Raw genomic sequence first — 23671 nt, 5'->3', positions numbered from 1 at the left:
TGTGAAGGTGCCCCTGCTAGCCTAAAGAGGATTGGCCATTAAGAGGGTGCCAGCTCATTGCCTCTGTGGTGTGGGATAACACAGCAGGGTGTGTGTGCGAGACGAGTTTGCGCAGAGACACAGTAGACAGACACACACCTTCACCAGAATAGTACTCATTCGGGACTATGTTCTCATCCAGATAATCTACTCCGTTGGCTAAAGAGGCATCTGGTTAAGTTGCTCGATCTGGGAGATTCGTCTCTCATGACGAGACACCTGTTAGTGTGAGAGAGGGAAGAAAGAGAGACAGAAAGAGAGCTGGAGAGAGAGAAAGAAAGACATTGGGTGAATGCACCATCCCCCCACTCTTACCCTCCCCTCACTCACTTGACAGTGGTATTAAAAACAAAGTTTTGTAAAAATAATCATGTCAGATGCATCACACTACTTCACCGTCTGTCATGACAACCCCTTCATTAGAGACCATCTCTCTCATACAGTTTGGCTTGTATCTCTTCAGTGAGCCTGCAGGCTGTTTTTTTTTTAGGTCAGGGGCCTAAATGTAGTAGCATCCCTGATGGTTGTGTGCCAAATATGATGCAGAAGTCTATATAATCCCTGTGTTTAATATGTGATCAGTCAGTCACTAGCCGCCATGCTAAACTAATCCTGTTATACTGCATGTTCCCTGCCAGTTACTACCTAACCCAGGGTTTTGTCACAGTCGTCCATCTTGTTACACCGCCGTGTTCCCTGCCAGTTACTACCTAACCCAGGGTTGTGTCACAGTCGTCCATCTTGTTACACCGCCGTGTTCCCTGCCAGTTACTACCTAACCCAGGGTTGTGTCACAGTCGTCCATCTTGTTACACCGCCGTTTTACCTGCCAGTTACTACCTAACCCAGGGTTTTGTCACAGTCGTCCATCTTGTTATACCGCCGTGTTCCCTGCCAGTTACTACCTAACCCAGGGTTGTGTCACAGTCGTCCATCTTGTTACACCGCCGTGTTCCCTGCCAGTTACTACCTAACCCAGGGTTGTGTCACAGTCGTCCATCTTGTTACACCGCCATGTTCCCTGCCAGTTACTACCTAACCCAGGGTTTTGTCACAGTCGTCCATCTTGTTATACCGCCGTGTTCCCTGCCAGTTATTATCTAACCCATGGTTTTGTCTTAGTCATCCATCCGGGACTGGTAGAGAGGTACATAGATCTAAAGACTGTAGAACCCTGATTGAGACTAATACCCATCGAGCCCATCTCGGACAGTTATTGCAAAACGAAGCAAAAATTCCATAATGATGGATAAAAAATCCACTGCAATGTCGGTAATATAAATAGGAAATGATTATTTCAAGAGTGGGTGGCTCATGGCTTTGAGGAATTATGTAAATAACCCCAAGAACAGTGATTGCTAGAAGCTCAGTAGCACTCTGACCAGCTCATCCTCTCATTCCCCAGGTTTAATTACAGACTTTCTCTGCAGTGTGTCTGTGGGACCTGCTCTGCTCCATCCTGCACAGCACAGCTCTACACAGCACATCTCTACACAGCACATCTCTACAAAGCACATCTCTACAAGCCTCTGGCACCGGCGACCAAACAAATAATGCATAATACCAAAGTGGAATCTGGAGATTTTCGGTTGCTCAGGGCAACCCGGGGCCACGCAAATGAGTCCCCTGACAATGGCTCTGGGAACAATCTAATCAGCTAATTATTGAAAAGCTTCTCTTCAGTGGCGGGCAGAGGAGAGGAGGACTAGAGAAGACTTGAAGTGGGTAATTACAGCAGTAGGGACAGAGCAGGTCAGTGGATGGACTGGTCGCATGGTGATGGAGGGTTATGGGGATGAGACTTGTTAACAACACACTGTATGCCTGTTTATAGGAGGGACTAAGGGTGGGTGGGTTTGGAGAGCAAATCAGATCAACAGTGGTGTTTTTTCCTAGGATAAGAGAAACCTTAGTGCTCTTTCCTCATTAGTCTCTTTCTACCTCCCTCTCCTCCACTTCACCCACTCCATCTCTATCACCAATGTTGAGCCCTAATTGGATTCAAAGGCAAATTCAAGGGCGGAGAGGAGTGTGTGTGGGGGGTTGCATACTGTATGTACTCCAAAAGCATAAATGAATGTATTTTAAACTAGCCACGCCAACCCTATTATGATGCTATACTCTCTGGGCGGTTATTGTTCCGCAAGCCAACATATACGTCGCTTCGGTTTAGCCAAGCCGTAAATAGAGGAGGGGTTCTCTCATTCTTAAGCGCATCTTGGGGGGCATGTAAATATTCATTATCTTAGCATCCTCTCCTTGTCTCCTTCCCATCACCCCTAACCATAGATCTAGGATCAGATGAAACTTCCCCAATTCCCACATTTTAAGCATTAGAACGATGAAATACAGATCTGATCCCCTATCAGCGGTTAGGGACAACATCTCCCTGTTTCGAAATAGCACCTACCAGCAGCTCCAGGAGGACCTCTTTCTCAATGGTGGTGTCCTGTCCCTCTGCCAGCTCTGGTAACAGACATAGGTACGAGGCCACCCGGTGGAGAGTGTTGGGACTGTAGGGAGAAAAAAACTACTTCAGCATATTTTACATTATGAACTATGAACTTCCAAATCATGTGTATTTTCTTTGAGCATCATGGTTATATTTTTTGCAACGCTTTTCTATTGACATAAATATATGAAATGAAGACCCAAGGGTAGAAATGCACATTCAAGAGAATATATTACCATGCAGATTGTTTTTCTGAGGAAAATGATCCTATTTCAAAGTCGCTACCTTTCATCTGACAATATGAAAAGTGTCCCATTCACCTAAGACACAGATATTTCCTTAAGTCCTGTGCTTGTAAGCATTGCGATGTACTGTACGCTAGTCCTCGTGTTTTCCTACTCTGCCCTGCTAACTAAGGCCACTGCAGACCTGCACTGTCAGCATGGTGTGTACAGGGGCTGGGGCCGCATCAATGTGACGGGATTATGAAAAGCCAACCGCATCTCTATTTCTCAGAGCTGAAGCAGAGGGTTGAGAGGCTGCTGTCTGAATAGAAGGCTGTTTTAATCAGACAGATGTGACATGTGCCACCATGACACAGACAGGGGTTGGTATAGAGAGAGACACTGTCTGTGACAGAGTCCTATTCAGACAGACCGGGACATGTGCCACCATGACACAGACAGGGGTTGGTATAGAGAGAGACACTGTCTGTGACAGAGTCCTATTCAGACAGACCGGGACATGTGCCTCCATGACACAGACAGGGGTTGGTATAGAGAGAGACACTGTCTGTGACAGAGTCGCTATTCAGACAGACCGGGACATGTGTCATTGTAGGCAGCAGTGTGGCCATGTTTAGTTTGACCACATGGGTCTGGGGGTTTTGCTGACCATGCAGTTGGTCTGTCTAGGGACTGGCATGGGTCACGTTGCTGTACTGTACTCCATGACAAAGCTAAAATAGCTGCTTCCATTGAGTCATTAGGGAGATGAGGCTGGACGCAGGACAGATCTGAGAGCTGTTACTTTTTGTTAGGGCCATGAGCCCACTAGCCTGCCTAATTGTATTTTTATCTCCACCAAATCTCTAGCCAGACGACACGCAATGAGGAGTTCTTCAAAATGAAAGAGAAAAATACTGTGTGTGTGTGTGTGTGTGTGTGTGTGTGTGTGTGTGTAACGCCCTGCCTGTGAGGGTTTCCGTTAGGAAAATGTGGTGCCGGACATTTGACCGGCAGCATTTAAATTTACCGGACATTTTATACATTTACTGGACCCATATGCATTGGGTTCATAACCTGTCCACCCATGGTGCTCAGAATGACAGAGCTCACAGAACATGCCATTTGAGGATAAAAGGATACGCGGTCCTTCTTACCGAATTCTGATGCCCACTTTGAAGAAGTTAGAATAACTGTCCACACGTACTTTTCCTCAGCCAACATGACTAGTAATGAACAGCAAAATCACTAGTCTGTCAAATCTACTATCCCGCATAGCAGAAAAGTTTAACTAATTTATTGGTTAGCTTGTCAAGAAATAAATAGTCTATTTAAACTGACACTGGGACAGTTGTGGGACGATAGATCCCAAATTCATAAAACCAATAGGCCTAGGCTACATGAAAAAATGAATCAATGAGTCTGACGCAACAAATCAGAACGCATCGCTGGAAATGTTGATAAACTATTATTTCTTCACATTACACAGTGCATTCAGAACGTACCCTTAACCTTTTCACATTATTCTACGTTACAGCCTTGTTCTAAAATGGAGTAAATACAACTATTTCCTCATCAATCTACACACAATACTCCATAATGACAAAGCAAAACCAAGTTAAGAATTGTTTGAAAATGTATTACAAGTAAAAAACAGAAATACCTTATAAGTATTCAGATATTTTGCTATGAGACTGGAAATTGAGCTCAGGTGCATCCTGTTTCCAATGATCATCCTTGAAATGTTTTTACAACTTGGAGTCCATCTGTGGTAAATTCGATTGATCAAACATGATTTGGAAAGGCACACACCTGTCTATATCTGTCTATAAGGTTCCACCGTTAACAGTGGATGTCAGAGCAGAACCAAGCCATGAAGTCGAAGGAATTGTCCATAGAGCTCAGAGACAGTATTGTGACGAGGCACAGATCTGGGGAAGGGTATAAAAAAATCTGCAGCACTGAAGGTCCCTAAGAACACAGTGCCCTCAATCGTTCTTAAATGGAAGAAGTTTGGAACCGCCAAGACTCTTCCTAGAGCTCGCCGCTCGGCCAAACTGAGCAATCGGGGGAGAAGGGAGGTGACCAAGAACCCGATGGTCACTCTGACAGAGCTCCAGAGTGCCTCTGTGGAGATGGGAGAACCTTCCAGAAGGACAACCATCGCTGTAGCACCCCACCAATCAGGCCTTTATGATAAAGTGGCCAAATGAAGCCAGTCCTCAGTAAAACGCACATGACAGCTCGCTTGGAGTTTGACAAAAGGCTACCCAAAGGACTCTCAGACCATGAGAAACAAGATTCTCTGGTCTGATGAAACCAAGAATGAACTCTTTGGCCTAAATGCCAAGCGTCACATCTGGAAGAAACCTGGCACCATCCCTATGGTGAAGCATGGTGGGGCGGCAGGTAGCCTAGTGGTTATAGCATTGGACGAGTAACCGAAATGTTGCAAGATCAACTCCCCGAGCTGACAAGGTAAATATCTGTTGTTCTCCAACTGAACAAGGCAGTTAACCCACTGTTCCTAGGCCATCATTGAAAATAAGAATTTGTTCTTAACTGGGAAAGGTGAATGAAGAAAAGTACAGAGAGATTCTTGATGAAAACCTGCTCCAGAGCACTCAGGACCTCTGAGGTGAGGGTTCACTATTCAACAGGACAATGACCATAAGCACACAGCCAAGACAACGCAGGAGTGGCTTCGGGACAAGTCTCTGAATGTCCTTGAGTGGCCCAGTCAGAGACCGGACTTGAACCCTAATCTAATGTCTCTGGAGAGACCTGAAAATAGCTGTGCAGCGACGCTCCCCATCCAACCTGACAGAGCCTGAGAGTATTTGCAGAGAAAAATGGGAGAAACTCCTCAAACACAGGTGTGCCAAGCTCGTAGCGTCATACCCAAGAAGACCCGAGGCTGTAATCACTGCCAAAAGGTGCTTCAACAAAGTACTGAGTAAAGGGTTTGAATGCTTATGTAATTGTGATATCAGTTTTTTTATTTGTAATAAATTTGCTAACATTTCTAAAAACCTTTGTCATTATCGGGTATTATGGGGTATTGTGTGTAGATCGATGAAGGAAAAAAAGCTATTGAATTAATTTTAGAATAATGCTGTAATGTCACAAAATGTAGAAAAAGTCAAGAGGTCTGAATACTTTCCGAAGGCACTGTAAATGCAGCAATGTGCACAAAGCAGAAGGCTAGGCACGAAAGTTTGTCCCATAATGCAATTAACGGGAAAACACCATTGTCAAAGCACATGCGAGCGGTTTCATTTGGCAGATGAAAATATCAGCTAGAAATTTAGGAAGAGGGGAGATCTAATATGCAACAACTAGCATTGGTTGCTAATATGACTAGGATTGTGCCTTTGGCTACTGGACTATGAAAGAAAGTTGGTATAAAATAATTGCCTCCTAGGCTGTGGTCTGACTTTGGCTAGGCTAGACTTTGCTAGGCTAGACTTTGAAGCAAGTTAAGACATGCCTCATAATAAAAGTTGTAACAGTTCAGGTTTCAAACAATTTAAGTATGTTTTCAAAATGCATACTTGCCTCCAGCTCATTGCAAAGTGGTGTGTGATGTGCTGATGAGGCCTGCCTTCCGTTGCCTATACATTTGCTGTTTGAGATGCTGTAGCAGCAGTTCTCACACTGTCTGGCAGATTTTCCACTCAAAGGCTCTGCATGCTGTATGCATGTGATAAGATACATAACAAATAAGCTGTACAATATATTCCACAGAATTATGCAAATGAACCTATAGACCGATAAGCGTTACCAGAAAAATATATTTCCATCAACTGGTATTTCCATCAATGAATAGGCTAAAAAGCATTATTTCGCAAAGGGATTTTTTTCCAAGACAATCGGTTGGTGGCAATTTTATTTATCGGCTTTGTTCTTTGTTCTTTTTTCAGCTAAAAGCCGGTTATTACCGGCTAACGGAAACCCTGCTGCCCATGTGTGTTTTGGGGACTTAGCGAATCTATCTGGAATAATGGATGAGGGGCAGTTTAGCTTCTGGGTAGCACAGCTGGAATAGCTGGCAATAATAAGAGGGTTTTGTGGGTAAAAAGCGCCTTGTTAAAAGTGATGGAAGCCTTTAAAGCCAGGGGGGGGCTCGGTGACAATGCAGAGCCTGGCTTTATCCATGAGACAATAACACAGAGGGGAAAGAGGGTCTCAGCAGCACCTAGGACCAGGGTCACTAGGAAAGGAGGAAAGGATAGGAAGCACACACACACTAACAAGGCCCAGCCCCATGAAAGCGATGGAGGGGGGGGGGGGGGGGGGGGGGTTGGCAAGGCCACTTGCTAATATGATCTGACAAATACAGCTGTTCAAAGAGTTTATTCTCAAGCCCCTGCAAATTGCTGAAATTAATGAGGCGAGTCTCTCTCTCTTGCTGGTACCACACTACTCTGCACATTCAAGGACTCACATGCTGCCTGCCATTTGCGGTCAGGGGGGCAGCGGTTGGGATGTTAGCGATACGACAGTGACAATTCAGCATTTGTCATCATGGTAGCATAAAGGTTAGGGTGTGTATGGATGTTTTTTGGGGTTCACAATCCCAGATATGACTCCCCTCCCCACCCACACACTACCTGAGATGGCCAAACTGTTTGGTGAGGGATTCCTGGACAGGACAAAGTCCTGCAGCTCTGGGAAATGGGCAAAGGCTGCCTTCTGAAAGGCAAGACACAGCAAACATTTAGAGATCATAAGGTAACAACTCCTTACTCACACACCCCAGAGACCGTGTGATGTCAGGCACCTTTTTCATTTCCCTAATGTACTAATCCAACATCTGTGTTGGGCTAGAGAGAGGTAGGGGAAAGAGCGAGAGATGGACAGATGGAGAGAATATTAGGATGAACAGATGAACCAGCCTGCATATTTCTCTTTAAATGAATTTGATCATATCAAGTTGAGAGGTAAAAATGCATGTAAGACTGAAATCTAAAATATTGAGAATTCTCTCTAGGACTGACTTTGACTTGATATTCTTTCTTGTAAATGACATATGGAAGCTGTCACTAAATTATGAATGTTCCATATTCATACATGTACAACTCACAGCATGGGTTATGTCTCCCAGGTGCACACAGTACACTTAGGTAAACTTTTTCCTATCTTTAATGCTTAAATGTGCAAATGATGTTCAAAACTGATGCCTATCAACGATTTGAAAAATCTAGAATCATTTGTGATGTGGACAGGTCAAGTAAACAACCAAACAAAACAGAGTAACTCATCCATCCATCCTGGGTAGTACTGTATACAAGTACCTGCAGTGATGCGATTCTGTCGTAGTGGAGCGTGGTCATCTCCTTCTCTGTCAGGGCATTGCCTGTCTGGTCGTTGATCCCAAAGCCAGTGTAGAACAGCATGCCCAGTAACTGGCAGAAGAGGTGTCCCTCCTCCTCTCTCTGCATGAGGCTGGACACCAGGTGGGAGTCATCCAGCACCGTGTTGAACCAGCAATGTGTTAGGATCAGGGCCTGGGGACAGACATAGAAGGGAACCACACATTACACATCATGGTAAAACAATGAAACCGCTGCCCTTATACGAGACTATAGGCTCAATAAATATGATCTTAAAATGTTGTTTTTTAAACCTATACCTATAACTAGAAAAAGCATAATTTGGGTTCAATTGGGGCCAATCAGATCAATCCATCTACAAACCAGAATTCCCAGCATTTGAGGCCCAGAGAATAAATAGGGCCCTATTGATTCAGAGTCTATTTCAGCAGGATGGCTTGGACTATTTTTTGCATTTCATAGATGAGGGTTGGAAGTCAAATTTCAAAAAGTGGAAAAGAGAAAAACAATGACAACACCCTACACAGTGACCTCTACTCACAAAAAGAACAGCAAAAATTAATTGAAAAAATGCCATGTCTTCTACTGAGTTCACCTCTCTGCAGATGATACTACTCCCGCAACAAGACAGACAAGTTTTATCTATGGCCACAGCTTTGATCTCCACAGACCTGTCACAGATGGCTCAACCTAACAGACACACAAAATGTAGGATCTCTTTTTCCATACAGAGATTCACAGGGTCTTATCACGTCATCCCAGAGGGAAGCATGAGATTTCAACCATTCCTTTGTAAAAGGATACTGCTGAGGGGGAAAGGACTTCTCCGGAGGCAGCTTGCCTTGCCAGTGCCAGGAAAAGGATAGCATGTCATCGGATAGGGGGAAAATCAATCCATCCGATCCTCCCTCGGGGGGAACAGGAGAACCATGGCCACACAGCCCAGAGAGGGAAGGAAACATCTTGACTATGTGACATCCTCTCTGCGTGTCATGATGAAACCAAACCAGACCACAGAGAAGAAAGCACACTACACCATGACGTTAAAACTCAAATTTTCTACCCTATAAATAACCTGTATTTTATCAACGTCATCAAAAAACAATCATTCAAGGTTGCATACTCTACACATATCAAGATATAAATAGGTGTACAGGTATAGGTAGGTACAGCAACCTCAAATGTGTCTTTGCATGCAGATATTCAGTTGATTCTATATAAATGGATGCCTAGCACACTTCATACATATGCTACACAACACCACCATAGATTCCCGTATAAATAGTGTGTTTCTTACCTCCAGGTGAATCATGAGCTCGATGAACCTCGCGCAGGAGTGGACCTTCCCCCCAAGGGCCTGAGAGAGACAACACAGGGAGACATTCAGTTCAGGTAATAACATACACACACAACACACATGACCACCATCACACACACTCAAACACAGAGGGGGATATGGGAGATGAACGAGGGTTTTCAGCAAACAACTGTGGATGACACCATGGCGTGTGTGTGTGTGTGTATGTGAGAGAGAGGGAGGGAGAGGGAGAGAGAGAGAAAGAGAGAGTGCTGGGGCCAGGAAGTGGCCTGGCCGTGCACGAAGACCCCGGTATGTTTGTCTCTCCTCTGGGGCACTGCAATGTATGCTGGGAGATCAGCCATCATTAGGGGAGGTAGGTGTGTGTGTGTGCAGTAGCACATGTCCATTGTGCAACATACCACCGTGTGTGTGTGTGTACATCCCTGTGCTGTGTACCAATGCTCTGACAGGGAGGATTAGAGTCTGGGTCTCAGCAGGACTACCACCACCCAGCTACATGTTGGGAGAGATGCTATTCTGAGCACACAGGTTGGGCGTGTGGGGTGGGGGTCTGTGTGTCACCTTACATTACATCACCATACAGACTGTCACTGTGGGCGTCGCGGGGGGCAGCTGGACAGGGCTGCTCTTTCAGAGTGGGGGTCAAGTCAGGAGGAAAGGATGAACTTTGGGACTGATAAAAGGTTGGAAATTGTGCATCTCACACCAGTAATGAGGAACTTTTGGACTGTAGAAATGTCACGTATAAAGACTAGGAGGTAAAGGCATGTGCATGGGGTGGCCTAGTTTGCCTCTGGTACCCAAGTAAGATGTCTGTCTCTCTGCTAAAGCTTAAAATAAACAGCAGAGTATTTTTAAATTGGCACAATAAGTTGTGAAAACTTTTCAGCATGAGGAAAATGTCATTGAGCACCATTTTAAGCCTTGAAAATCTCATCTTTCTCCTCCAGTAAATGTGGCCTCCCCGCTGCAGCTGCTTACGGGAATACAACAAAGCTGCATTGTTCATAAATCACAGCTGTGTTGCTAAATGTTTACCGGCTGGGGAGACGGACATCAGAACCACCAAAAACTTCTTAATGAGCTCAGAAAGGAATGTCCTCTCCATCTTGCCTCTGGAAATAAAAGGCAGGAAATAATCATTAGCGACACGCAACACAACGCTGTGCCTTTGATTGAACTATTCTAATTTCTGAGACAAAAAGAAAATGTTGATTTTGGATGGGACTATTATATTTTTTTGATAGAACTACTATATTTCCGATGAGTACTATATTTCGAATGAGACTACTATATTTCAGATGGGACTATTATAATTGGACATGGCTATTATACTTTGGAGGGACCATTAGATTTAGGATGGGACTGTTTCTACAGCTGGTGCAGGCACATGGCAGAAGCTTTGCCATTCAGAAGCTTTGAAGCTTTGCCATCCAGCTTGTCAAAATGTTCTTGATCAGATTTAATAACTTTTGGCGCTTGCGAACATTCGTCAACTCGTGTTGGAGTCAAGACTGTACAGATGACAGACAGTGAGTCTAATGACGCTATAAAAAAAATAGCTAAACATTGAGCCAGTTTGTCTTTGGTTGACCGACCCTTTTCTACATAATAAATCCCTATTCAGTAATGTAAAAAATATTTTGGCATAATCTTAAACATTATGCATATCTAACAGTGTGACAGTTCTAAAGAAAGGAGCACTGCAGGATAAGGGAGAGAGGAGCTCTTACTGGTAAGAGACACATCCACCTGGGCAGTAAGATGAGCTGCTGCACCTGCTCTCTGATCAAATCCACCTCCTGAGAGACAGACAAACAGAAAGGAGCAGAGAGAAAGACAGAGAGAAAATGGGAGAGAGGGTCAGAGAGGGACATAAGGATATTTGAGAGTTGGTAGAATAATTGCACTGCACCAAATAGATTCTAACCATTGCATATGCTTCAGTAGAATCAGAGGGATAACAATCGAATTTCAGAGTGAGACTGGTGCAGTGGCCCATTGTTTTGAGCAGGACTGGGGAATACAGATATGCTTGGGTGGCACCTGAGTATAAAGTGTTTTGAAGTGTAATACTGCCACCTAGTGGAAGCTAAACCAAACTACTTTCATGGAAACCACATCCAGGATGTTTTCCCCTGACTTCTGCTCTTGTCTGCTCAGGTTTGTGGATCTGAGACTAGGGCTGTGGCAGTCATGGAATTTTGTCAGCCGCTGATTGTCAAGCAAATAACTGCTGGTCTCACTGTAATTGACCGTAAATGAACACAAACATTTAGCATGCAGCCCTTTGGAATGTCTACATTTTAAAAAGTCTAATAAATCCATGTAATATAGCCTACACCATCACAATATATCCATGATTTATTTTAGACAGGTCTAAAGAAACATGATATGAAGACAATGTAGTCTATTATAGAATAACATATTCTGAAGAGTCCTTATGTTAGGTCCTGATCTGGCTATGACATAAATGTTTGGCTGTGGGCTACACTAGTTGCCTTAGCAGACAAGATTTGATTAGAATTCTGTGACATTATTTTATAATATGAATTTCACAGCGGCATCCCCTTGTGTGAATGTAATGACCCCTAAAAAAACTGCTGCTTTATTAGAAAGGTGCATTTTTAAATGGTGAAAATGACCTTCCCCAATCTTGAAACTAACACGCCGACTATTTATGCCAGTTAGGCTCCACACCATTTGTAAAGCAGATGAATGTGCATTAGAGGACATTGATATAGAAGACATTGATCAATGCTCGCTGGAGACATTTGCCCTAAGTAGATGTATTGCTGGGGCTGTCCATGTACAGCCAACACACAACACCCACATTCACAACAATATAGCATGTACAACAACACACTCACTGATTGTTAACACAGCTAAGCATTTGCTATGTGAACCAAAAATCTACAACCAATGATGAACATTTCTGTTTGACAGGCCAGGGTATTCATTCTTACCTCACAGGCAGGGACGTTCTCTCTGATGATAAATTATTATCATTGATAAGGTATTGAGGCCAAAAGGGTCAAAATCCACCTGAACTCCAGTAACATGATCTTCCTAATGGCGAACCTGAAGATAAAATAGCAGACATGGAGGACTTGGTTAAACCATTTATTCAACTTGTGGTAAGAAGATTTAACATTACAAAATACTGATGCTATTCAAGAGTTGAGTTCACTCACACGGACTTTAGAATCACTTTCTCATAGACATCCTCCAAGACCTGAGTGGGTGACAAATACCGTTTATTAGAGCAAGCAGACCGTCTCCACTATATTCATAAATCAATGATATATCTAAGTAGGAGGCTAACCTTTGGGTCGAATGGTAGTTTATTCTTGGGGCACCCAGTATCTATTAGCCAACTTGAAAAAGAAAGTGAGAGAGGTTATTATAACAAAAACTATAATCTCGGCATCCCATAAGCAAATGTTGTGTGAGTGCACTGGATTTGTTTCTGGGAGTGATGGTAAGATGTCTGGCCCAAAGTGAGTGGAGGAACCAGGAGGGATTTGCTTTGGTAGAGAACACCAGCTCCTCTGAAATCATCTTGGCCAAGTCAAATGGGGGAAATGAACCCCTCCCGGAATTCAGAAGATGCCAGCCAGGGTTGCATTCAGTACAACAGAACGGTGTGCAATGTGGAATTCAACAGAAATGGAACTCAAATAAAATAAAAGTTCACTGGTCGCATACACATATTTGCAGAGGTTATCGCAGGTGCAGCAAAATGCTTGTTTCTAGCTCCAACAGTGAAAGAAAACTGTACTGAAAAACCAGTTGGAAAACATTGTGATTATGGTGGCCCAGAGGGCGATGACCTGGTGTGCTGCACAAGTTTTGCGATTTCAGATGGTCACATCCATATTGATCAGGCCACACCCACCAAATGTACCTCTAGCCAGCAGATCGGACCCGCTTGCTAACAGCTGCACTAGGGTCGGACAGCCTTCAGTCTGTAGATTTAGACACTGCATAGCTGGCGCGAGATATGGCTCAGAAAATGTACGTCAATCCAGAAATGAGAAATGCAATATACTTCCCATGAATTGTCCCATTATCCCAACTGTTACACCAGGAAGATTGTTTCTCCGGAAAACTGACCTTTTTGTCCTCATGCTAGGTCGCAAAAGCCACAGCAGCCATTTTGGCATGGCAGTGTCAGCCAATCACCTCCTTAGTTGATCAACACTGTGTGCCATTCCATAATGGCTGCTGTGGCTACTGCTAGCTAGCATGAGGATGAAAACGGCAGTTAACTTAAACTAGCAGTCTATAAAACTTCTTGGTGTAACAGTTGGGATAATGGGACAATTTGGGTACAACGCATTTCTCATCCTGGGATTGCAGGACAATTTCCAAGCCATATCTCACAACACCTCTGCTGTGTGTTAATCAACACAGGAAGCCTTCCTATCCCATTGCAACTGTAAGCAAGCGGGTCGGACCTGCTGGCTAACGTACCTCAAAGGCTGTTTAAGAACCGTCTGCACCAAAAACGTGTTGTTCAGCACAAACCGTCACGCAACCTTGCAAACGCACCACAGGTATACCCCGGTGACTGGACACCCCGCCAAATTGTGAATTCATTCAACTAATCAGTGATGTAAAAAACGCACACCTGTAGAATAGAGTACAACAGTATGAGCCATAACACCTAGCGGTTAAACAAGGAAATAGTTCCAATAGATTTTTTTTTTAACTTCAAATAAGGGCTGTGTTTGGTGTAGGCTTACCCTGGCATGACGTATTGATAACCATGTAAATCTCTCTAGGACTAGGTGACTTATCAATATATATATATATATTTTGTATTTACACCAATTTTCAATCTTGTGTCATCGCTACAACTCCCCAACGGGCTCAGGAGAGGCGAAGGTGGAGTCATACGTCCTCTGAAACAACACCCGCCAGCCTAACCCGGAAACCAGCAGCACCAATGTGTCAGAGGAAACACAGTCCAACTGGGACAGCCTGCCTGCAGGCACCTGGCCCGCCACAAGGAATCGCTAGACCGCAATGAGCCAAATGAAGCCCCACCGGCCTAACCCTCCCCGACGCTGGGCCAATTGTGCGCCTTCCTATGGGCCTCCCGGCCATGGCCGTTTGTGATACAGCCTAGGAATCAACCTGGGTCTGTAGTAACGCCTCTAACAGTGCGAGGCAGTGCCTTACACCACTGTGCCACTAGGGAAGCCCGGAAAATATTTAATTTAATAAATTGTAGAATAAGGGGTCTTAATACTTTCCGAATGCACTGTTCCTGGAGAGCTACCCTCCTGTAGGTTTTCACTCCAACCCCAGTTGTAACTAACCTGGTGTAACAGTATAGCTTCCGTCCCACTCCTCACCCCTACCTGGGCTCGAACCAGGGACCCTCTGCACACATCGACAACAGCCACCCTCGAAGCATCGTTACCCACCGCTCCACAAACGTCGTGGCCCTTGCAGAGCAAGGGGAACAATTACTTCAAGGTCTCAGAGCGAGTGACGTCACCGATTGAAACGCTATTAGCGCGCAACCCCGCTAACTAGCTAGCCATTTCACATCGGTTACACTGGTTCAGCTTATCAACATGCTAATTATTAGAATCAGGTGTTCTAGATTAGAGTTGGCATGAAAACCTAGAGGACGGTATTTCTTCATGAACCGGGTTTAATTGCCCTGATGTAGAACCACCAGAAAAAAATATGGATATTTTCTATCCATCTTTGAAATTTGTCTGCCCTTATGGATTCACAGAAGATATTTATATAAACTGTACAGGACTCTGTAGTTTCAAACAGATACTAGACAATTAGATATCAAAATCAAATTCAAAAATACAGGGGAGTATACACTATTTAAAGCTAACTCAAGAGAACTGGGTATTCAACAAGAATGTTATAAAGGAGCATTTTTTCAAATTGAAACCGACCCCCTGCAACTGGGCACGGACATTTTACGAGACTGTTTCCCCGAATCGAGAACGAAGACTGCATCGATAAGGTTGGTTAAATTCTCTGTGCTTGGTACGCCTTGTACTAACACACTGTAATCAGTTGCTGAAATGTTAGACAAAGGAAAAACACCCTCCAAAATGAAGGACTGGGCTGCCCCAGTGTCTCGCATTATCTTCATCGGCTGCTTAACAGCATCGCCACTCTGCAGAGACACAAACATGTATGAAACAAAGGGTTCATACACATCTGATCTAAAATCTTGTTTAGGAGATACGCCAATCCCAACCAGAGACTTAATGGGCTAATTGTCCCTAGAATTTCTAAGCAAACAGCTGGAGGCAGGGCTTTCTCCTATAGAGCTCCATTTTTATGGAATGGTCTGCATACCCATGTGAGAGACGCAGACTCTGTCTCAACCTTTAAGTCTTTACTGAAGACTCATCTCTTCAGTAGGTCCTATGATTGAGTGTAGTCTGGCGCAGGACTGTGAAGGTGAACGGAAAGGCTCTGGAGCAACGAAACGCCTTGCTGTCTCTGCCTGGCCGGTTCCCCTCTCTCCACTGGGATTCTCTGCCTCTAACCCTATTACAGGGGCTGAGTCACTGGGTTACTGGTGCTCTTTCATGCCGTCCCTAGGAGGGGTGCATCACTTGAGTGGGTTGAGTCACTGACGTGATCTTCCTGTCTGGGTTGGCGCCCCCCACCTTGGGTTGTGCCGTGGCGGAGATCTTTGTGGGCTATACTCGGGCCTTGTCTCATGATAGTAAGTTGGTGGTTGAAGATATCCCTCTAGTGGTGTGGGGGCTGTGCTTTGGCAAAGTGGGTGGGGTTATATCCTTCTTGTTGGGCCCTGTCCGGGCCTATCATCGGATGGGGCCACAGTGTCTCCTGACCCCTCCTGTCTCAGCCTCCAGTATTTATGCTACAGTAGTTTATGCGTCGGGGGGCTAGGGTCAGTTTGTTATATCTGGAGTACTTCTCCTGTCTTATCCAGTGTCCTGTGTGAATTTAAGTATGCTCTCTCTAATTCTCTCTTTCTTTCTCTCTCTCGGAGGACCTGAGCCCTAGGACCATGCCTCAGGACTACCTGGCATGATGACTCCTTGCTGTCCCCAGTCCAACTGGCCGTGCTGCTGCTCCAGTTTCAACTGTTCTGCCTGCGGCTATGGAACCCTGACCTGTTCACCGGACTTGCTACCTGTCCCAGACCTGCTGTTTTCAACTCTTTAGAGACAGCTGGGGCGGTAGAGATAATCTTAATGATCGGCTATGAAAAGCCAACTGACATTTACTCCTGAGGTGCTGACCTGTTGCACGACAACTGCTGTGATTATTATTATTTGACCATGCTGGTCATTTATGAACATTTGAACATCTTGGCCATGTTCTGTTATAATCTCCACCAGAAGAGAACTGGCCACCCCTCATAGCCTGGTTCCTCTCTAGGTTTCTTCCTAGGTTCTGGCCTTTCTAGGGAGTTTTTCCTAGCCACCGTGCTTCTACCCCTGCATTGCTTGCTGTTTGGGGCTTTAGGCTGGGTTTCTGTACAGCACTTTGAGATATCAGCTGACGTAAGAAGGGCTATATGAATAAATTTGATTTGAGTGCTCCCACACAAAAAAACTTCATTTTATCTCTCAAATGTTTGTTTCAACAGAGAAAATGTGTCCTTTCTCATGGCAGTAATGACAAGCTGACGGATATGAAAAATCTGTTCAGACAATCTTTATCTTTGGGCACTGTAGAAATGGACAAACCTTGCAGTAGGTGGTGACTTTTTCATAGGGATAACTACTATGTGCTATGTTTGTGAAGGTAGTTTTATGTGTCAACACAAACTCATCTGCAACAACTGCAGCCTTCTCAAGAGTGAGATCCATGTGCTCAAATGTAGGTAGCAACCCTTTTGTGAAGGCAATTCTTGAACTGCTCGAGAAGTATTAGTGTCTTTAAATCTTCAAGGTACTTGAAGGTCCTTCTCTTGAGAACCACACCACTGCTCAAAAAGACATGCTGTTCCCTTGCAGGTATGGAAATTCTTGAACTGCTCGAGAAGTATTAGTGTCTTTAAATCTTCAAGGTCCTTGAAGGTCCTTCTCTTGAGAACCACAACACTGCTCAAAAAGACATGCTGTTCCCTGCGGCTATGGAACCCTGACCTGTTCACCGGACTTGCTACCTGTCCCAGACCTGCTGTTTTCAACTCTCTAGAGACAGCTGGGGCGGTAGAGATAATCTTAATGATCGGCTATGAAAAGCCAACTGACATTTACTCCTGAGGTGCTGACCTGTTGCTCGACAACTGCTGTGATTATTATTATTTGACCATGCTGGTCATTTATGAACATTTGAACATCTTGGCCATGTTCTGTTATAATCTCCACCAGAAGAGAACTGGCCACCCCTCATAGCCTGGTTCCTCTCTAGGTTTCTTCCTAGGTTCTGGCCTTTCTAGGGAGTTTTTCCTAGCCACCGTGCTTCTACCCCTGCATTGCTTGCTGTTTGGGGCTTTAGGCTGGGTTTCTGTACAGCACTTTGAGATATCAGCTGACGTAAGAAGGGCTATATAAATAAATTTGATTTGAGTGCTCCCACACAAAAAAACTTCATTTTATCTCTCAAATGTTTGTTTCAACAGAGAAAATGTGTCCTTTCTCATGGCAGTAATGGCAAGCTGACGGACATGAAAAATCTGTTCAGACAATCTTTATCTTTGGGCACTGTAGAAATGGACAAACCTTGCAGTAGGTGGTGACTTTTTCATAGGGATAACTACTATGTGCTATGTTTGTGAAGGTAGTTTTATGTGTCAACACAAACTCATCTGCAACAACTGCAGCCTTCTCAAGAGTGAGATCCATGTGCTCAAATGTAGGTAGCAACCCTTTTGTGAAGGCAATTCTTGAACTGCTCGAGAAGTATTAGTGTCTTTAAATCTTCAAGGTCCTTGAAGGTCCTTCTCTTGAGAACCACACCACTGCTCAAAAAGACATGCTGTTCCCTTGCAAACTCAACATGCCTTTGTGATTCTGTCTTTGTAATTTACAGAAATGTTGTCTGTATGCCTCTGGGACCAACTCGTAAGCCAAAAGGATAGAAGCTTTAAGTGTCATAATCTGAACTCTGGTCAAGAGATAAAGCTCCCTACACTTATTGAGCCTTTCCCATAACACCACTTTGGAGGAGCAGTGACCAAATATCTCACAGCCATTTTAGGGATGTAGTGATCCGCTCAAACAGAGTAAAATATACATCCAACAATTGTTCATTGAAAGGCGGTACAAGTTGGCTGTTCTAACCAAGATCAAACTGAGGGTGTAGGATGGCTGGACTGGATTCAGAGTGCTTCCAGATCTATCGCTCTTCATCGAATGGCATGCTCACATTCCTGTTCCCTTTCCTTGTGCTCAAGGCCTAGTTTCTGTTGCTCCAATCTCTCCTCACTTTCTCTTTCCTCTTCCTGCTGCTCAAGTTCTAACTTCTGTTCCCATTTTGCCTTTAGTTCTAACTCTCGCAGTTGCACATCTACAGGACACACCCTACTACCAACAGGACCCTTTTCATCAACCTCCCTCTCCGAGAGGGTTTCCTCCTTTGACTTCTGCTTTTGGATTGCCAGATATCACCTTGATGTCATAATGCTTTGCGATGAGCAGATTTGCCTTTGTACTTTTATCTAGCATCTCCCATGTAAGATTTAACACAGATGCATCTAAGTCCATGGCTTTGTTTTATTAGCCTGTGTGATTATGAAACTCTCAAAATGATTCCCCCAAGCTTAGACTTTCAGGTGGATATCAATGACGGAAACTCTACCACAGAATTGTCTTATGAACACTCAAATATCTGGACACAGCAGAGCTTTAGAGTAGGTGATTAGAGTAATTACCATACTCATGGTAAACAAGAACCCGAACGAGTCCCAATTTGTTACGTTCCCCAGCAAGAAGCTTTAAGTGTCATAATCTGAACTCTGGTCAATAGATAAAGCTGCCTACACTTCTTGAGCCTTTCCCATAACAGCACTTTGGTGGAGCAGTTACCAAATATCTCGCAGCCATTTTAGGGATGAAATGTTAGCAATCCGTTCAAACCGAGTAAAATATACATCCACCTTTTTTTCATTGAAAGGCTGTACAAGTTGGCTGTTCTGAACAAGATCAAACTCTGAGAGTGCAGGATGGCTGGAATGGATTCAGAGTGCATCCAGATCTATCGCTTGAGACACTCATATAAAGCAATAAAAAATATAGTTTTGTTATAAACTCAGCAAAAAAATAAATGTCCCTTTTTCAGAATCCTGTCTTTCAAAGATAATTCGTAAAAATCCAAATAACTTCACAAATCTTCATTGTGAAGGGTTTAAACATTGTTTCCCATGCTTGTTCAATTAACCATAAACAATTACTGAACATGCACCTGTGGAACGGTCGTTAAGACACTAACAGCTTACAGACGGTAGGCAATTAAGGTCACAGTTATGAAAACTTAGGACACTAAAGAGGCCTTTCCACTGACTCTGAAAAACACCAAAAGAAAGAAGCCCAGGATCCCTGCTCATCTGCGTGAATGTGCCTTAAGCATGAGGATTGCAGATGTGGCCAGGGCAATAAATTGTAATGTCCGTACTGTGAGACGCCTAAGACAGCGCTACAGGGAGACAGGACGGACAGCTGATCATCCTCACAGTGGCAGACCACATGTAACAACACCTGCACAGGATCGGTACATCCGAACATCACACCTGCGGGACAGGTATAGGATGGCAACAACAACTGCCCGAGTTACACCAGGAACGAGCAGTATGGCTGGTGGCATTGTCTTGCTGGAGGGTCATGTCAGGATGAGCCAGCAGGAAGGGTACCACATGAGGGAGGAGGATGTCTCCCCATCACAATCTCTCCATCAGTGCTCAGACTGTCCGCAATAGGCTGAGAGAGGCTGGACTGAGGGCTTGTAGGCCTGTTGTAAGGCAGATCCTCACCAGACATCACCAGCAACAACATCGCCTATGGGCACAAACCCACCGTCGCTGGACCAGACAGGACTGGCAAAATGTGCTCTTCACTGACGAGTAACGGTTTTGTCTCACCAGGGATAATGGTTGGATTCGCGTTTATCATCGAAGGAATGAGCGTTACACCGAGGCCTGTACTCTGGAGGGTCAGTCATGGTCTGGGGCGGTGTGTCACAGCATCATCGGACTGAGCTTGTTGTCATTGCAGGCAATCTCAACGCTGTGTGTTACAGGGGAGACATCCTCCTCCCTCATGTGGTACCCTTCCTGCTGGCTCATCCTGACATGACCCTCCAGCAAGACAATGCCACCAGCCATACTGCTCGTTCTGTGCATGATTTCCTGCAAGAGAGGAATGTCCGTGTTCTGCCATGGCCAGCAAAGGGCCCGGATCTCAATCCCATTGAGCACTTCTGGGACCTGTTGGATCAGAGGTCTCCCCCCCCTTTGTTCAGGGACACATTATTCCATTTCTGTTAGTCACATGTCTGTGGAACTTGTTCAGTTTATGAAAAATATTTTAACCTTTATTGAACTAGGCAAGTCAGTTAAGAACAAATGTTTATATTCAATGACAGCCTAGGAACAGTGGGTTAACTGCCTTGTTCAGGGGCAGAATGACAGATTTTTACCTTGTCAGTTCTGGGATTCGATCTCGCAACCTTTCAGTTACTAGTCCAACGCTCTAACCTCTAGGCTACTTGTTATGTTCATACAAATATTTACACATGTTAAGTTTTCTGAAAATAAACGCAGTTGACAGTGCGATGACGTTCATTTTTTTCCAGAGTTTAGTTACCTGTGTGACATATTCTGCGTTGATTTGGGACACAATGGGCGCAGACGCTTTCCTCGCATGGGTTTGATTCTCCATGTCTGTCTATAGTTGGCTAGCTTACTTTCCTAATTAAAAATAGTAGCAGTATGTTAACAATACGATGGAAAACTACGTATCCCACTAACATTGCTCCTTTTAACACACCAGCATGTTAGCTACATTGGCAAAGTGGCAACTGAAGTTGACTTCGAAGTGCAGCCAAGTAACGTCAGCTAGCTAGCAAATTGTGAGCCAATGCTAACGTTAGCTATAGTAGTAGCCAACTAGCTGGCTATGGTATCAACTAATAATACCTAATAAAACAAATGGCTTGATTTTTTTTGTAAATGGCTATCAACAAGGCGAAACAATTGTGGAAACCAAACTTGGTGTTTCACATCTGTGTGATACCTACTACGCATGTACACAAGGAAACACGTTATGTGCGACACATTTCCGGGTTCGCCATGTTTAGATTCCTAGTGAAACAAGGGGTGTAAACGTAATGGCTCCTACTAGTAATGCGCAGGTTGACCGATAACCCAAGGACGGGGTTAAGGTCATTAAACATTGTGTGGCTCAAGGGCGGGTTGAATAAAGATACACAATACCTTAACAATCCATAAATGTATTATTACTCAGCAATTTATATGGGCTACATTGAGGTTCTTCTTTCACTGCCGTAGGCTATCTGGTATTACTGCATTAGCCTAAATTGTAGGGCTTAACTGTACGCGCGCCAAATAGCATACACAGACAATCCGCAGATTTTTTTTTAACGTCAATACACGGAGGCAAAAGTGATATTGTCGAAGTTTAATTCAATAAGACAAAAGCTGCGAACGAGAGTTGAAAATAAAGAGAAGGAAGGGAAAAGAAAAGAATGTTTGGAAAATATTTGTTGAAGTTGTAAAAGGATGATAGCAGTGCCGGACAGGTGTTGTGCAGAAAATCTCCCCCTGCCCGAATTCTTACCCCCCTTCTAATTTTCTTAATTTTGTGGCTAGAGTCAAATACTTTCTATAGAACAACCTTCGCCTCAGGATAGGAAACCGAAATTAATAATTCATGTATAGGTATTATATTAAACATAGAGGAGGGAGTAAAATGTTGGCAAGCAATAAACATTTCAGAACAACTATGGCTGAATTATTATCCTTACACTTTCAAAAATACTAGTCGAATAAGACATGGGAGAGACGACGAATTTTGACAAAGAGATTTATTTATAGACTAATACAAATCAGTAGCGGATTTAGGTACAGATCTGCACCTTGCCGGGTGCGGCACAAGGCGCCCACGAGTGGGGGCGAGCGCTGAAGGGGGGGTTCGCCCAGGGCGCCATATTGAAACAAATAGCCAAACCGAAAACTGCAGACAAAAATGCTTTCTGCTACCAAGATCAGTGAAATGTAGGCTAAACTGACAATGGAGTGAAAAGCAGAAATCTGAACTAGCATGCAAGCCGCAGCAATGAAGAACGTGAAGGGGGAGGGGATAATTCTGTCAGGGGGAGATTGTGAGGCTCTATACAAATTCGACTGAGGTAAAGTTGGTTTTATATTCACACATAAGGACATTCAACAGACATTCATCAGACATTCGCCAAAAGCCATTTAAAAATGTAAAAATCAATAACTAATTCACCGTTTGTCTCAGAATCAAGCTAGATATGATTTATTCTATAAATGTCTAGCATTTACAACCTTTTTTGAGTAGACATTCCAGTTTTGACTTCATAAAATCTATTAAATGCCATTTAAAGTGATATAAATCAATAACTAATGCACTGTTTGTCACAGAAACATCAAACTATGTATGATTTATTCTATACATGTCTAGCATACCTTTACAACCTTTGTTTTGAGGAAAAATTCCAGTTTTGATTTGATAGAGGGCATGTAGTCCGTCTAGAGGGCGTGGTCAATGTTCTAATGAGTCTGTTATACCCTATTAGAAGGGGCCTGGTAAAAATCTTGCATCTTCAGTCATATTAAATTAGATTACAGAAAAAAACTACATGATGAAGGGGTCAGGCCTGACTAACAAAGAAGACAAGTGGATGGATCAAGAGGACCAAGGTAACCAAGAAGATCAACATGGACAACATTCCACAGTGGAGATAAAGAAAACTCAGAGTGAACCATATCCATAACCATATATTAGCATGGGTATTGAACGATACCAGAGGGTGGAGAACATAAAAAAGCACTAATATAAGAAGTAGATGGTACATTGGTTTTTGGGCTGAATGTATACATTATGATTTGCCTCTGAACTGTATGTGAACTCCTCTACAATCTACTGGCACTAACCATTACTAGGACAAACTAGGACTTCAACCAGGCTGTCCCTATGCTATTTGCTCTCTTAAACTGCTAGCACAAAGCCTATGTGAAAATGTTTTTTCACAAAAGATCACGAAAAGAAATATCAACTGTCCCAAATCAGCTCTACATAATTCAGCAGGGAGGTGTGCAACTACCACACATTATACTCATTACACCAGT

The 23671-nt window shown here is 43.9% G+C and overlaps 1 pseudogene; it reads right to left on the bottom strand.

Moving 5' to 3' along the window:
• Positions 1–149: 149 nt before the first annotated feature.
• On the bottom strand, positions 150–21218 carry LOC109904565 (RNA helicase aquarius-like; annotated as a pseudogene).
• Between the last annotated feature and the right edge of the window lie 2453 nt (positions 21219–23671).

This window comes from Oncorhynchus kisutch, linkage group LG14 (assembly GCF_002021735.2).
Source record: "Oncorhynchus kisutch isolate 150728-3 linkage group LG14, Okis_V2, whole genome shotgun sequence".
In the NCBI taxonomy this organism is placed as follows: domain Eukaryota; kingdom Metazoa; phylum Chordata; class Actinopteri; order Salmoniformes; family Salmonidae; genus Oncorhynchus; species Oncorhynchus kisutch.
This window is presented reverse-complemented; position numbering and strand designations above follow the sequence as displayed.